Here is a 16,885-nt window from a genome sequence, read left to right on the forward strand (position 1 = left end):
GCAAACCCGACGCCCTCTTCCTCGCATCCTGGGGTGGCCTGCAATGCCCGCGCGCACGATGTCGCCTTGCAGGTGGTGACCGCCGCCCCGCGCGGCATCGACATCCGTCGAACACCTTGAGTACACGCATGGATGCTTCGCCAGCTCAGCGTCCACGTGGCCGTGGGGCCCAGTCGTCAGCCAGGCGGGCTAGCAACCCCCTCGGTGAGAAATCCTCCCCAAATCCAGATCTGTATCTTTTTCCGTTTTGGTCCTTGCATCTTTTGTTCCCTAAACCCGGCGTCCCTACCTTGCAGTTTTTCGTGAAACCCCCTTCAGCTATCCCTAGTTGACCCGGGGTCCCTCCACAGCGTCCAGTCCAGTCAGCGCCACGTCCTTCCCCCTGGCCCCGCAGGTCAGCGACCTGGGCTAGCCTTCCTACGGTGAGAAAAGACCCAGTTTGTTTCTGTTTTTCTGAAAATTGCAGAATATGTTATAATCTTGCAAAATTAACATCTTTTAATCCGTAACTCGGAATCAAACATGTTATATATGAAAATTGATCAGAAAAATGTGCTGAACATTAATATGCCATCCATATGCCTGCTTGCATCTTGCATCATGTCGCGCGTTGATAGTTATGCAGGTTCACCTAACATATATGCGGAGTATTTCGGATATCCGACTAGGGTTTCCCCGCTACGTTTAATATTGAAGTATCTCACCCCTGCCATGCTATGCCATGCTAATCAACCATTAACTTTGCCGGTAGAAATGCAACTCCAACCTAATTTGTTTGTCCGGGGTTCCGACTCCGATTAAATTGGATAAGTTGCACCACATCATATTTCCCATGCCATGGATATCATCTTGATCATGCTGGATCTTCTTTATCCGTAGTAGTAAGACTTGCATGCGTTGTGTGTTCCAGCATTTGCTTCTTCCCGGGTAGGATCACGAAGTGGTGTTGTGAGATACGACAAGTTCTTCTGCAGCTTTTCACAGGCGAGCCCTCTCTCTTCACCTATTTTACTCTCTCCCTCGCATTGCTATCCTTATGTTGCGCTTATTTATCGAGTCACGTGTCCTATTCCACTTGTTACCACAATAATCCTATATGCATCATTCCTTACCCATAGCCGTTGCTTGATGTTTGAGCCTTGCGAGTCGTAGGCGTGTTTAGGCTCTGTTGTTTATCTCGATCTGTTATCGGGATATGTTAGGTTGTTGGGAGGTTATCACATGCTATATCAGTTGTTGGAGATACACATGCTTTACTTAATTGTTAACAACTAAAATTGTAAGCGGAGGCATCTGTGAGCCCCTTTGCGAAAGCATCGGAACTTTGACTCGCTAATGTCCCCTAGGACCCGAGTTCTTGTTATACTGTTCCGAGATTGAGCGCTCTACCCATGCGTGGGGACGATTATTGGGACCCCCCTCACCCATTACCTTTTCTCAAGTCGGTTGAAAAGGGGGCCACAACCTTGGTTTTATTTGCCTATGCCATGTATGCCATGCTTTACTTACTTGTTGCCTTCGGGTGTTTACTTCCTGTTGCCTTCGGGTGTTTATATTCTGTACTGTACCCCGCGGAACGTTTAGCGAAGCGTGTGGTTTGCACGCCTAGCCATTAACGCAAACCCTGAGTCCGCTTCGGAGTACGGCCGGACTTCGTTACGGGTAGCTTAGTCGGGTGGCCCCCCTGGACTTTCTTGTTGAACTGGGAACGGTCTTGTTGTGAGACATCCACCTGTCGTAAGTGGGTCGAGCATGCGTATGGTTACATTTGGGCAACCCCCGCAGGGTGTACATCTTATCGATAAGCCGTGTCCGCGGTTATGGACGACTTGGAATTGTATAGCTTGATCATAGAACAACTTACACTTTATACTTGTTGTTAATAATCTGCTAATAACTTGCGTAGTAATATAACATTACTATAACGGCTACCTAATAAAACTTGTCCACCGTTGAGTGCCTTTTACATTGCCTCTTCGCAATTGTTGAAGGGGATATGTGTATTTGGCTGGGTTATGTTTGTGTAGTCTTTATCTGTTACCTTGTGCGCTCTCTTATCTTCTCCGAGTAGACGGATGTTGTAGCGTGTCTCTATTGGTTATAGTTTTGCTGCCGCTAAACCTACCATATAGCCCCGGGCGATATATATTTATACTCGCTCGGCGAGCATAGCCATTTCTAGTCTCGCTAAGTACGTGCCGGAGTTCGTTCCTTGGTACTTACTCTCGCCTTTTCCCTTTCTCTTTTGCTTCCTCCCTTTTGTCGGCAACCGATGGCCCGACTTTGACAGGTACGAGATGACGACGTTAGCAAGGTTACCCTTCCGGCTTGGCCTGGGCAGGGTTATGGACGCCGCTGGTTATCTTCAGGACTCTTAGTCCAATTTGTATCTTGTCCGTACTCGGACGTATTCGATCTTCTGTATGAATCGGATCTTTGTATTGTATTTTTGTATCTTGACTCGTTGGAGTCGTCGTTGTAATATATGTATCTTGTGGGCTCTATTGTAATCCGGTTGCAATGTTACCGCTCGTGTTAATTCCTCTGGCATCACGTGTGTGACTTGTCGCGCACGTCGTGTCGGAGGGCGTCTCAGAATCGATATCGTGCGGATTTCGGCGGGATCGCTGGAATCCTCGGGATACCGGTTCCGGGCGTCACAAGTTGGTATCGAGCTCAGGTTGCGGTACCCCACTAGTCCAGCTCGTAGGATAACCTTGCCAACGGACGTTGAGTAGAGTGTCAAAACTATTTTCTAAAATTCGTTGGATAGTTCTGATTAGCTCTGATTTTTCTCCTTACCTCTATTCTTTCTCCTCTTACCTTTGCGAGTTTTGAGTCTTCTCTCTTATCCGAGTTTTCTGAGTCTTAGGTTTCAACGTGGGTTGGACGATCTATGCCTTTCACCTAATAAGACCGATCTCTGAAGACCTTCCGCTAGAAGAACATCAACGATGGCTAACCTTTTGCTTCTCCGTTGACATCATCTTTGTTTCCGTGAACTCTCTACAATTCTTTGTGCCTTGGCCCCATCGAATCTTCGCTGACAACGCTTATCAAGGTCGCCAATCTGTATTCCTGGAGTTGGATGCACGATTCTCTTATTCATGTACAGAGTAATACTTTGAGTGCGGGATGGAGTCATGACCATACCGACTACTCTTACTATTCGCCTTGTTACCTGAATTGGTGGATCCGTGTGACTGTTACTCCTTCCTTTGTTTCTCCGGAGTCCTCATCGTCATCGGAACAACGACTTCTTGTTGGGGGTGTCGACCACCCAAGCTGGAGCAAGACTTCTTGTTAGTGGTGTCGAGGAGCTCGACACGTCGCCAAAAGACCCGATAGTTTCACCTCTCTCCCCCGTACCATGGCGTGGAATCTCGGGGCGAGATTCCTTGTTAGTGGTGTCGATTGTAACGGCCCCGGGTAGTACCCCTAATAGATTTGTTTGTTCTTTTCTTTTTGTGCATCATCATGGCATATGCATCATCTCATTCATGTTTTATCTAATAAAATAAAATTATTTTATAAACTCTAGCTATTTTATTTTCGGTTTCCCTCTCATAAGGGTTTTATAATAAACCATCCCCTTGTTCTTTATTTTAAAATAAAACCCTAATCTATAGAGGTATCAAACAAACAAAAGTATTTTCAATGTTTTCAGATTTGAAAATAAAGTGGTGCTGTTTTGGTTTGGCTTCATTTTGATTTTCAAAACAGTTATAAAATAAAAGGAAAACCCTAACCATCTAACCCTAACCTGACCTGGGCCTCTTCCTCTTTTCTCTCCCGCAGCAGCCCAGCCCACCTTCCCCGGCGGCCCAGTCTCTCCCCCTCTCTTTCTTTTCCCTCTGGCCCGACTCGGTCCAGCCCAGCCTCGGCCCAAACCACCTGGCCCGTACCCCTTCGCCCCTTGTTTTTCCCTTTGTCGCCATCTCCAGCGATGAGCACGAGAGGAGCGTGCTCACCTCCCGTCGCTGTCCTCCCCATGTGACCACCGCACCCACGCCGAGCCTCAACCACTCCCCCCTCCTTTATCTGCTGGCGCCAAACCCTAGCCGCCCCTCCTCTTTTCCATCCTCGCGCCGCCATCTCCCCTTTCCTCTCTGCTTCTTTTCCCCATCAACCACCGTGAGCTCCCCGCCGGCGTCCCGTCGATTCCGGCCACCCCCCTACAATCTGAGGCCACTGTTCGCTCCGCCTCGTCGTCCTCTACAATCTGGCCAAAGGAATCGACCAGGGGCTCCCGAAATCGACCTCAACATCGCCGTTCCCTTTCTCTGTCTGCCGCAGTTCACCGTCGAATTCGCCGCCGTCCGTCCTCCTCCGCATTCCTCGACTTCGCCGTCGCCTTCACGGTATCGTGGCGCACCTCCTCGACCTCCTCCCCCCTCTTTTTGCTTCCGGGTTCCGTTCCTTCACCGTGTGCCGGCCGCTTCCGCCGCAGGTCCACGTCGCCGGCGAGTCCCCGGCTGAACTCAAGCTGAAGGCGCCGCCTTCTTCTGGTCCGCACCGTCGAGGCAAACCCGACGCCCTCTTCCTCGCATCCTGGGGCGGCCTGCAATGCCCGCGCGCACGATGTCGCCTTGCAGGTGGTGACCGCCGCCCCGCGCGGCATCGACATCCGTCGAACACCTTGAGTACACGCATGGATGCTTCGCCAGCTCAGCGTCCACGTGGCCGCGGGGCCCAGTCGTCAGCCAGGCGGGCTAGCAACCCCCTCGGTGAGAAATCCTCCCCAGATCCAGATCTGGATCGTTTTCCGTTTTGGTCCTTGCATCTTTTGTTCCCTAAACCCGGCGTCCCTACCTTGCAGTTTTTCGTGAAACCCCCTGCAGCTATCCCTAGTTGACCCGGGGTCCCTCCACAGCGTCCAGTCCAGTCAGCGCCACGTCCTTCTCCTGGCCCCGCAGGTCAGCGACCTGGGCTAGCCTTCCTACGGTGAGAAAAGACCCAGTTTGTTTCTGTTTTTCTGAAAATTGCAGAATATGTTATAATCTTGCAAAATTAACATCTTCTAATCCGTAACTCGGAATCAAACATGTTATATATGAAAATTGATCAGAAAAATGTGCTGAACATTAATATGCCATCCATATGCCTGCTTGCATCTTGCATCATGTCGCGCGTTGATAGTTATGCAGGTTCACCTAACATATATGCGGAGTATTTCGGACACCGACTAGGGTTTTCCCCGCTCCGCTTAAATTTGAAGTATCTCACCTCTGCCATGCTATGCCATGCTAATCAACCATTAACTTTGCCGGTAGAAATGCAACTCCAACCTAATAATTGTTTGTCCGGGGTTCCGACTCCGATTAAATTGGATAAGTTGCACCACATCATATTTCCCATGCCATGGATATCATCTTGATCATGCTGGATCTTCTTTATCCGTAGTAGTAAGACTTGCATGCGTTGTGTGTTCCAGCATTTGCTTCTTCCCGGGTAGGATCACGAAGTGGTGTTGTGAGATACGACAAGTTCTTCTGCAGCTTTTCACAGGCGAGCCCTCTCTCTTCACCTATTTTACTCTCTCCCTCGCATTGCTATCCTTATGTTGCGCTTCTTTATCGATTCACGTGTCCTATTCCACTTGTTACCACAATAATCCTATATGCATCATTCCTTACCCATAGCCGTTGCTTGATGTTTGAGCCTTGCGAGTCGTAGGCGTGTTTAGGCTCTGTTGTTTATCTCGATCTGTTATCGGGATATGTTGGGTTGTTGGGAGGTTATCACATGCTATATCAGTTGTTGGAGATACACATGCTTTACTTAATTGTTAACAACTAAAATTGTAAGCAGAGACATCTGTGAGCCCCTTTGCGAAAGCATCGGAACTTTGACTCGCTAATGTCCCCTAGGACCCGAGTTCTTGTTATCTGTTCCGAGATTGAGCGCTCTACCCATGCGTGGGGACGATTATTGGGACCCCCTCACCCATTACCTTTTCCCAAGTCAGTTGAAAAGGGGGCCACAACCTTGGTTTTATTTGCCTATGCCATGTATGCCATGCTTTACTTACTGTTGCCTTCGGGTGTTTACTTCCTGTTGCCTTCGGGTGTTTATATTCTGTACTGTACCCGCGGAACGTTTAGCGAAGCGTGTGGTTTGCACGCCTAGCCGTTAACGCAAACCCTGAGTCCGCTTCGGAGTACGGCCGGACTTCGTTACGGGTAGCTTAGTCGGGTGGCCCCCCTAGACTTTCTTGTTGAACTGGGAACGTTCTTGTTGTGAGACATCCACCTGTCGTAAGTGGGTCGAGCATGCGTATGGTTACATTTGGGCAACCCCTGCAGGGTGTACATCTTATCGATAAGCCGTGTCCGCGGTTATGGACGACTTGGAATTGTATAGCTTGATCATAGAACAACTTACACTTTATACTTGTTGTTAATAATCTGCTAATAACTTGCGTAGTAATATAACATTACTATAACGGCTACCTAATAAAACTTGTCCACCGTTGAGTGCCTTTTACATTGCCTATTCGCAATTGTTGAAGGGGATATGTGTATTTGGCTGGGTTATGTTTGTGTAGTCTTTATCTGTTACCTTGTGCGCTATCTTATCTTCTCTGAGTAGACGGATGTTGTAGCGTGTCTCTATTGGTTATAGTTTTGCTGCCGCTAAACCTACCATATAGCCCCAGGCGATATATATTTATACTCGCTCGGCGAGCATAGCCATTTCTAGTCTCGCTAAGTACGTGCCGGAGTTCGTTCCTTGGTACTTACTCTCGCCTTTTCCCTTTCTCTTTTGCTTCCTCCCTTTTGTCGGCAACCGATGGCCCGACTTTGACAGGTACGAGATGACGAAGTTAGCAAGGTTACCCTTCCGGCTTGGCCTGGGTAGGGTTATGGACGCCGCTGGTTATCTTCAGGACTCTTAGTCCAATTTGTATCTTGTCCGTACTCGGACGTATTCGATCTTCTGTATGAATTGGATCTTTGTATTGTATTTTTGTATCTTGACTCGTTGGAGTCGCCGTTGTAATATATGTATCTTGTGGGCTCTATTGTAATCCGGTTGCAATGTTACCGCTCGTGTTAATTCCTCTGGCATCACGTGTGTGACTTGTCGCGCACGTCGTGTCGGAGGGCGTCTCAGAATCGATATCGTGCGGATTTCGGCGGGATCGCTGGAATCCTCAGGATACCGGTTCCGGGGCGTCACATGAAAAAGGGTCCTTCCCATGGAGATTGCAACTTGTGATCTTTCACCTGATGAAGGCGGAGTACTAAGTCTCCGACCATGAACGAGCGGTTCCGAACTCGACGGCTGTGGTAGCGTCGGAGTTTCTGCTGGTAGATGGTGGAATGTTGGTCAGCTAAGTTCCGAGCTTCTTCGATCAGGTCCACAGATAGCTGTCAAGCCTCGTCAGCAGTTTCTTCATCGTAGGCGGAAACTCGCGGGGAATCGTGGATGATGTCCGTGGGGAGCACATCTTCGGATCCGTATACTAGGAAGAACAGAGTAAATCCGGTTGACCTGTTAGGGGTAGTTCGTAAACTCCACAGAACAGAGTCTAACTCATCAGCCCAAGCTCCGGCTGCGCGTCGCAGTGGTTCTTCAAGGCGGGGTTTGATTCCGGCTAGTATAAGGCCATTGGCTCGCTCGACCTGACCATTGGATTGCGGATGAGCCACAGAAGCAAGGTCAAGCCGGATCCCTACGTCATTGCAATAATCCTTGAGTTCTCCTTTTGCGAAATTTGTGCCATTGTCTGTGATTATGCTGTGCGGGATGCCGAATCTCGTCACGAGGCTGCACACGAATTTTAGTGCCGTAGCACCATCAGCTTTTCTCACTGGTTTTGCCTCGATCCACTTACTGAACTTGTCAATAGCGACCAAAAGGTATTCATGACCACCAGGAGATTATTCCTTTAGTTTCCCAACCATATCGAGCCCCCAGACCGCAAACAACCAGGTGATAGGGATGGTCTTTAGCTCTTGAGCTGGAGCGTTTGGTTGAGTAGCGTAGTACTGACAGCCTCGGCAGGTTTTCACCAACTTCTCAGCATCTTCTTTAGCTGTGAGCCAGTAAAATCCTAGCCGAAAAGCTTATGCAACGAGGGACCTGGGGGCGGCGTGATGCCCGCAATCCCCTGAGTGGATCTCTCTAAGGATTTCAATGCCATCTTGATTCGAGACGCATTTCAGAAATACCCCGTTTGCGCTTCGTTTGTAGAGCTGTCCATCAACGATTGTGTAGGATCTTGCTCGTCTGATGATCTGTCATGCGAGGACCTCGTCCTCTGGCAACTTTCGATCAATGAGGTAGTCCAGGAATGATAGCCATCACTTCCTTAGTCGGAGATACTGCCATGTCTGGGTTTTCCGGGTTCGCGCCCTTCACTGAGGGTATCCCTAGATGCTCCAGGAAAATGCCGAGCGGAATTGGTTTCCTGCCGGATCCGAGCTTGGATAGCATATCTGCCGCTGGGTTATCGTCTCTTCTGACGTACTTGACTTCGTATCCGAGGAAGCATTTGGCAATCTCGTCAACTTCGTCTCTGTAAGCCACCATGACGGAGTTTCTGGCGTTCCAGGTTCCGGCTACTTGTTGTACCACCAGGTCGGAATCTCCGCAGCATATGATGTGCTTGATCTCGATTTCCTTAGCGATGCGCAGACCGTGTAGTAGAGCCTCGTATTCCGCCATATTGTTTGTAGCTTCGAAGTGAATCTGCAGGACGTACTGCAGTTCTTCTCCGGTAGGTGACTTCAGGGTAACTCTAGCCCCCGAGCCTTGATGTTGCTTGGATCCGTCAAAGTGCATGATCCATGGTTCTGGTTTCGGGTCAGGCGCGCCCTCCGGCGTTTCAGTCCAATCGGCAATAAAATCTGCCAACACTTGGGATTTGATCGCGGTTCTGGCTTGGTAATTGATGTCGAAGGCAGATAACTCAATGCCCCATGTTGCCACACGCCCTGTCGCATCAGAATTGTTGATGATGTTTGATAGGGGAGCTTTGCTCACCACCGTCATGGGGTGCTCTTGGAAGTAATGTCTCAGCTTTCGGCTGCCTAGGAAAACTCCGTAGACTAGCTTCCGAAAGTGAGGGTACCGTTGCTTGGATTCCGTTAGGACTTCTCTTATGTAGTAAACTGGCCTCTGGACTCCGTGCTCGTAGCCTTCTTCCTTTTGCTCCACCACGATAACTAAGCTTACAACCTTGTTGGTGGCTGCCAGATAGAGGAACATTGGTTCTGACTCAGCTGGTGCCGCCAAAATAGGTGGGGATGTGAGTAGTTCTTTCAACCCCTGAAGTGTTGCGTCTGCTGCATCATCCCAGACAAATTTGTCTGATTTCTTCAGCAACTTGTATAGAGGTAGCGCCTTCTCGCCAAGACGGCTAACAAATCTACTGATTGCGGCGACGCAACCAGTTCATCGTTGCACATCTTTGAGACAAGTTGGCCTTTTGATGCACGAAATTGCCTTGATCTTTTCCGGGTTAACTTTGATGCCTCTATGAGACACAATGAAGCCAAGGAGTTTTCCAGCTGGCACGCCAAAGATGCACTTCAGCGGATTCAACATCATCTTGTACCGTCGGAGATTGCCAAAGGTTTTTGTGAGGTCACTGATCAAGTCGGATCCTTTCCGGGTCATGACCGCGATGTCGTCGACGTAGGCATGCACATTCCGGCCAATTTGGTCGCTGAGGCAGCGCTGCATCGTACGTTGGTAGGTGGCACCCGCATTTTCAAACCAAAGGGCATGGTGACATAGCAGTAAGTGCCGAAGGGTGTGATGAACGAGGTCGCCTTTTGGTCGGACTTCTTCATCCTGATCTGGTGATACCCGGAATATGCTTCAAGAAAACACAGAAGTTCCGCCCCTCCCGTCGAATCAATGACTTGGTCAATGCGCGGCAAGGGGAACGGATCCTTCGCACAATGCTTATTCAAGCCGGAGTAATCGATGCACATTCTTAGTATTTCAGAATTCTTTTTGGGTATAAGACGGGGTTTGCGACCCAATCAGTATGGATAACTTCTACTACAAAACCAGCCTCTAGTAACTTTGCTAATTCCATCCCTATGGCGCGGCGCTTCTTATCTCCAAAGCGTCGCATAGCTTGCTTCACCGGTCTTGCGCCCGGATTTATGTTGAGGTAGTGCTCGGCGAGTTCCCTTGGTACTCCAGACATGTCAGAAGGTTGCCATGCAAAGATATCCATGTTAGCACGGAGGAACTCAACGAGCGCGCTTTTCCTATTTGGGGTCCATGTCGGCTCCGACTGAAACCTGCTTGGAGCTGTCGCCTACCTTGAGGTCGGCCTACTTGGTTTCTATCGCGGCCTTGAACGAGTTCTTCTGTTCGGAGATCTGCTTCTTGGTGGTATGCATCTCTTTCGGATCCACCGCGCCTCTGTAGCCTTGCAGCTCCTCTCCAGATATGTCGGATTCTGCAAAGGCGCCTTCGCCCTCCTCGTAGTCTTGCGCCTTTTTGTAGTCTCCGGATACGGTAATCATACTGTTAGGACCCGGAATCTTGAGCTTGTTGTAGATGTAGCATGCCCTTGCGTGGAACTTGTGGTAGGTGGGCCTGCCGAAGATTACATGGTAGGAGCTTTTGAACGACACGACCTCAAACGTGATCATCTCTTCGCGAAAATTATTAACATCACCAAAGGCCACGGGAAGTTTGATGCTGCCGAGGGAGTTGGCCTTTTTACCCGGAACCACACCATGAAATTCAGTGGTGTTGTGCTTAACCTGTTCCTTGGTAAGGTTCATCCTCTCCAGAGTCTCTAGGTACATGATGTTTAGGCTAGCTCCGCCATCCATAAGGCACTTGGAGAAGTCGTACCCATTTATGCGGGGACTTACAACCAGGGCGTAGCACTCTTTGGGGATGATGGCCGGGTGATCCGCCCTGTCAAATGTGCAGGGCTTCTCCGACCATTTGACATACTGAGGTACGGCCGGAACCGCATTGAGGATCCGGAGAGCCGATTTTTTGGCCCGAACCGTTGGGGATCCGAGGAAAGTGTGGTAAGCTCCGACACTCTTTCTTCCAAAGGGGTTGGATTTGTTAGCTGCGGAGCCTTCTTTGGGATCCGGCGAAGCATCATCCTCGTCCATGGCCTCGGAACTGTCCTATTCTTTGTCCTTGTTCTTCCCCTTGCCTCCTTTGCCGCGTGGGCGGTGCTTCCGGGCTCGGTTGTATCCTGCTTCCGGGTCAGATTTGAGATCATTGACCCACTTGCAGTTGCGGTTGGTGTGAGTGGATTTGCCCGTAGCCGGATCCAGATGGGCCAGGCATGGCATATCTCTGTACTCTTCATAAGTTTGGGGAGCGCGGGTTCCGGCGGCGGTGACCTCTTTAGCACGCTGCTGGCCCCTGCCGGCTCCGCCTCCGCGACCGTGGCCTCTTCCGCCTCCTTGACCTCCGCGTTGGAACGCCATGGCGACCATGTCGGATCCTCCACTCTTCTGGTCCTCAGAGGGGTTTTTCCGCTTGTTGTTGCTGCTGCTGCCGTTGTCGTGGTTCTTCTTTTTCTGATGCAGGGGTATAGCCGTAGCTGCAAGTTCTCCGCCTACATCGTCATCGGCGGCGGTGTGGTTGCTTGCGATGTTGATCATGTCATCCAGAATCAGCTTCTTCTTGTTAACCAAGCAGGTAAGATTATGCCGGAGTAGGCTTCCCCTCTGCAGTCCGCCTATGAAGGCGTGCATAGCTGTGCGATTATCCACGTTCTCGCACTCGTTCCTGGTTTGCAACCATCGGGTGAGGAAGTTCCTTGATGTTTCACCCTTCTTTTGGATACATGCCTGTAAGTCGCTTGTTGTGGCAGGCCTTTTGTAGGTGCCCCTGAAGTGCTTCTCGAAGGCGTTCTTCAGGTCAAACCAGCAAAAGATTGAATTCTTCTCGAGGTCGCTGAGCCAGATCCGGGCTGGACCTACAAGGTACAACTGGAGCATGCGGCAGGCTATGTTAGGGGTTCCTCCTGCGAAGGTTACTGCATTGTAGTAATCTTCAATCCAGGTATCCGGCCTTTCGCTGCCATCATAATGCTTCAAGTTTCCGGGTAGCTTGAGGTTCATCCTTGGCTTTGGTTCCTCTCTGATCATCCTGCCAAAGCACTTTGGGCCAATGTAATCTGTTTTGTACTCGTTGAGGCATTCCCGTGCATCGCGCGGGCCGTCGTCAGGGGTTTTTGAGCGGGAGCGAGATCTCCGGCCTCCGCCTCCGCCTCCACCTCCTCCACTTGGCTGTGGTGAGGGAGATCTGCGAGGGGGCCTGTAAGATTTTTTGCTTCCACCCTCAGATTCCCGGCGCTCTTCCCGCGGCTGACTCCGGCTTCGGTGGCTACCTTCTCCTTGGTGACGGTCGCCTCCGTCGTTCCGGCTCCTGCGGGGCTCGGCTTCGTGATCGTTTTTCCGGCTCCTTCGGGGCTCGGGTTCGTGATCATTGTTCCGGCTCCGCCTGGGTTCTGGCGTGCGCTCCCGATCGTTGTTCCGGCTCCTGCGGGGTTCCGGCGTACGCTCCCTGTTCCCGTTCCTTGGAAGCTGCACGTTGTCGCGGATGTTGATTCCACCAGCCCCATGAGGCCTAGTGTTTTCGACTGGACTACGGCGGCGAGGAAGTGGAGGACGCGGGTGCCCATTGAGCGGAGGTGACGGGTTCCGGTACTTGTTCCTACCAGTGTACATTGCATCCTTTCCCTTCTTCGGATCTGACGGAGGCGTCTTTGACGGCACAGGGATCAGATTTGGGTGTTCTCTGGTTTTCCTTCTGCGCTCCGTGGATTCGGTGCGCGATTCGTCATCACGATGGCGATTGTCGTAGGCGTCCTGCTGCGCGGTAGACATACAATGATCCGGGTTGGATTCCAACTTACGCGAAGTATCTGCCTTGCTCTGCTGCTTCATTGCTGAGGCAACAAGCGTACGGACGTAGTCGATATCAATCTCCTCGTCCTTCTTTTTCAAGAGCTCTGAAGCCTTTTTCATGTTATCCTTTGGAGTTGTGAGTGGCCGTTGCTCGGTGAGAGTTGCGAAGGTGATCTTGCGGGGAGTAACAGCTTCCCGCCCGATCCTATCAGTCTCCTTCTGAGCCTCGCTCACTTTAGCCTCCCAGTGTTTTCGGAGTTGCTTCACTTTTTCTAGTGACTCGTCAACCTCGCGCTCTCATTTGAGAAAATTGTCCACGAAGTGCGCAGCCTCTTTCCTTTCATCCAGCATCGCTGCTGCTGTGTTGGCAAACTTCTTGGCAGTGGCCAACATCTCCTTCCTCTTGGCTTCTAGAGCCTCCGGATCTGCGGCATCGTCAGGGGTTTTAGGTTTATTGAGGATGTCTGACTGCGCGATTGCATCCATGCCTGCCTGCTCTACTATTTCTTCTGGCGACAGGAATTCCTCATGCGTTCGTTCCCGCAATAGCGGAGATCCAGCAAGTGATGGCTTTGGGTCGGAGGGGGTGTTCTCATCTTCTGACTCCTGCTGATCCAGCGCTGCTAATGTTGCGAGAACCTGCTTGGGCTGGGCGGATTCTACTTCTGATTGTTCACCGCCTCCGAGTTCTTTCAGCTTGCGATCGTACTCTTCCGTATTCATGGATGAGGGGTCGTCAGAAGTTGGGCTGAGGTTGCCCAGGATCGATTCTTCACCCGGAGCGTCGCTTTCTCCGACAGCCTCCTGCTGATCCGGAGCGTCGCTATTTTCCGGTGCCTCAACCTGCACGGGGCCAGCTCCGTCTTCAAGAGGGGCGGCTCCTGCGGTATGGGCTAAGAAGTGCACGAAGTGACACCTTTGCTTTTCTAACACCTGGGAGACCCAGGAGGATCTGCATTGGTCTTCCACCGTTGTTTCCTGCTCAGGGGCGGATTGGGTGGGTTTTGAATTTTCCAGATCTAAGGCGGAATCTTCCTCAGGAAGCTCCTGCATCTCAGATCGGATTTTCGCGACTGCGTCCTGCTCAGCGGCGGTTGCGTCAGCGTTACTTACCAGTGCGTTCCCGTCGGAATTGACGGTCTCGCCGATGAAGATGTGTATCCCGCCGATCGGGATGATGGAGAGCTTGACGGGGTTTGTCTTAGCCGGAATCCAGCACTCGTCCTCAGGGACGATCGGAAGGTTCCCGCGTACATGACGCGCCCCACGGCGATGGTGTCGCCGATGCCTCCGAAGGTAGAACCCTCCCGGTTCCGGCCTCCGGACGCCGCTGGCCCCACGGTGGGCGCCAACTGTCGTTGCCTATTCGACGGTACTCCAGAGGAGGGATCCTCATGGAGGGAAGAAGAAGTAGGGGCCATTGGGCGGAGAGTCCTTGGGACGGTGGTACGCGATTTACCCAGCTTCGGATCACCTGCGCGATGGCAAGGCCTACTGCTGCTTGTCTGGAATTATCTGGGCGCTTTGGCGTTGTTACAATGAGTTGTGGTTGTGCCTCTAGGGCTCCCGGGATCCGGCTTATAAAGGCACACGGATCTAGGGTTTACATGGAGAGTCCTAGCCGGATTACAGGTTGCCTAACTACGGTACAATGTCTTGCCGTGTACGTCAAGGATCCGCCTTCCATCTATGTCGTACCGGATCCGGGTTCCTCCTGGGCCTCCACGGATTCGACCTCCTTCGTAGGTCGGTTGGGATCCGACTCCACGATCCTGGGCTGGACTTCATCCTTCATTATCAACAGCAAGCCGGGCCGCCCGATGGGCCACATGCCACATCACCATCCGTGGGCCACCCGGGCTTGCCGGATCTAGGCACTGTCGATGGTACACCCATGAAGTATACCCACAACGAAGTATTTCCTAAAAACCTCTTGTCCTTGGACAATTGGTAATAAATTGTGTGGTATTGCTCCGGATCATCCTCACACTTGGCTCATGTGCTCAATTGCTTTATCTCTTGCCAAGAATTTGTCCTTGTGGGTTAGACTCCCATATGTCTTACTTTCTTCTTATGTATCTCCTCTTTTCACTTGAACCTTGTTAGTGTTTTGATAAACAATGGTAGAGCGATGATCCCGCATTTGTGCATTTTCTATTCAAATGCAAAATCCTAAATAGTGCACTAATCTTGGGGGAGCTCTCCTATGCTTGTTAGAACACTCTCTTGTTTCAAGAATTTGACTTTGGAAGACAAACCTTTTCTTTTTGGTACTTTTGTGCCATCATGAAAAGCGTTGAGGGTTTGGTTTATTTGGAACATTGCTTTCTTTTGGAGTTGGTTATCTCATTACTTGATATTTGGTTTTACTTTCCTAATATGTGATAAGTCCTTGAGCATGTGTGTTTTGGATATCTTGTTCTATTTCTCTTGTACCTATCTTGTGTGTGCATGTTTCTTTGTGGATAAATATCTTCGTGATGTTGTCCACTTAGAGAAACTTATATACATAAGAGATGGTGCATATCTTTTGATATCCCTCTATGTTGGAGTCCATTCCTTTATTCTTATTTGACTCTTTGATGACTCCACAAAGAACTTGGCTATGAGTGCTCGTTTTATCCTATTTGCATCTTCAAACACTCATAGTTGTTTTTTTGGCACAAGCTTTGAGTGATATTGTGGGAGCGATGATGCCATGTTTGTGCACCTTATTCTTCAATGAAAATTATTTATCATGTGCACAAACCTTGGGGAGTTTCCACATATTACTTGGAGCATCCTTCTTGATCTTATCATAATATCTTTAACTTGATTTGTTGGTTCATTGGATTGCTTGCTTCATTTGTCGAAGCTTTCTCACCTTCTTATTCTCTTGCAATCTTTGATCCTCAATATAGTTTGATTTCCTCCGAGTATTCGTCATTGAATATGTGCATTTGATTTCACTCACAATTATGAGAAATGCACAACTTATGGAGGAACGCTCACTATATTGGCCTTCTAAACCTTTCGTCCATTTTGGCAATCGATGCCAATGGGGGATAAGTTTGGAGGGTTTGAGGGAATTTCTTTTGTTTGGTTCTTAAGCATTTGCCTCTCATGCTTGCATTTGTTGCTTTGCATGGTTGGATATTTAGAGGATATTCCGCTAGGCTTTAATTGCCGATATATGCAATGAAATTCAAGTTCATTCACTCATGCATATATTATGGGGGAGTTTGTTCTAAATATTCAACTTGGGTTGTTCGCTAAATTCCTTATCTAAACCCTCTCAAAGAGATTGTCATCAATTACCAAAATGGGGAGATTGAAAGAACATGGAGCCCCCATGTGTGGTTTTGGTATTTGATGACAATCCCTATGGACTAACGGTTGCATTGAGAATCAATCTTAGGACATTTCCATAGCCATATGATGGTCTCAAGGTTGCGAGATGGAGAAGATCGAGTACGATGAAGAAGACGGATGAAGACGGTGTCGAAGAGAGATGAAGACGGTATAGAAGATGAAGAGAGACGAAGACGGCGTAGAAGATGGATGAAGACGGTTGCGTGCGTACAAGATGGAAGAAGACGGTGGCGTGTATGTTGGAGGAAGACGGTGGCATGTACAATGATGAAGAGGATGAAGATGGAGCTTGCCGACTCGAGAGGAACGCACAAGGTTAAGCTTTGTGCTCGATAGGATAGTAGGTCGCATCATCGGAGAGAGCTCAAACCTTACATGCATTGGATCGTGTTTCTTGGTTGTTCTTGGTTCTTATCCATGAGATGGGTTAGAGCTTGTTTTCATTCTCATGACAAGCTCTAGCTCATCGGAAACGGATTCCGGATGCATCGCATGTTGCATGTGCGAGGGTGATGATTTTCCCGATATACCGTATTGAGAGGTTACACCTCTATGACCATAAGAAAATCATCATCCACTCTTTTGCATGATTTACCTTGAGAAGAGGTAGCTCTTGTCGTCCTCTTTCCGGCAAAATTGGTTTCATGTCATTCCGAATTTCCTAGCTCAAGTTATGG

Source organism: Lolium rigidum, chromosome 3 (genome assembly GCF_022539505.1).
Source record: "Lolium rigidum isolate FL_2022 chromosome 3, APGP_CSIRO_Lrig_0.1, whole genome shotgun sequence".
Lineage (NCBI taxonomy): Eukaryota > Viridiplantae > Streptophyta > Magnoliopsida > Poales > Poaceae > Lolium > Lolium rigidum.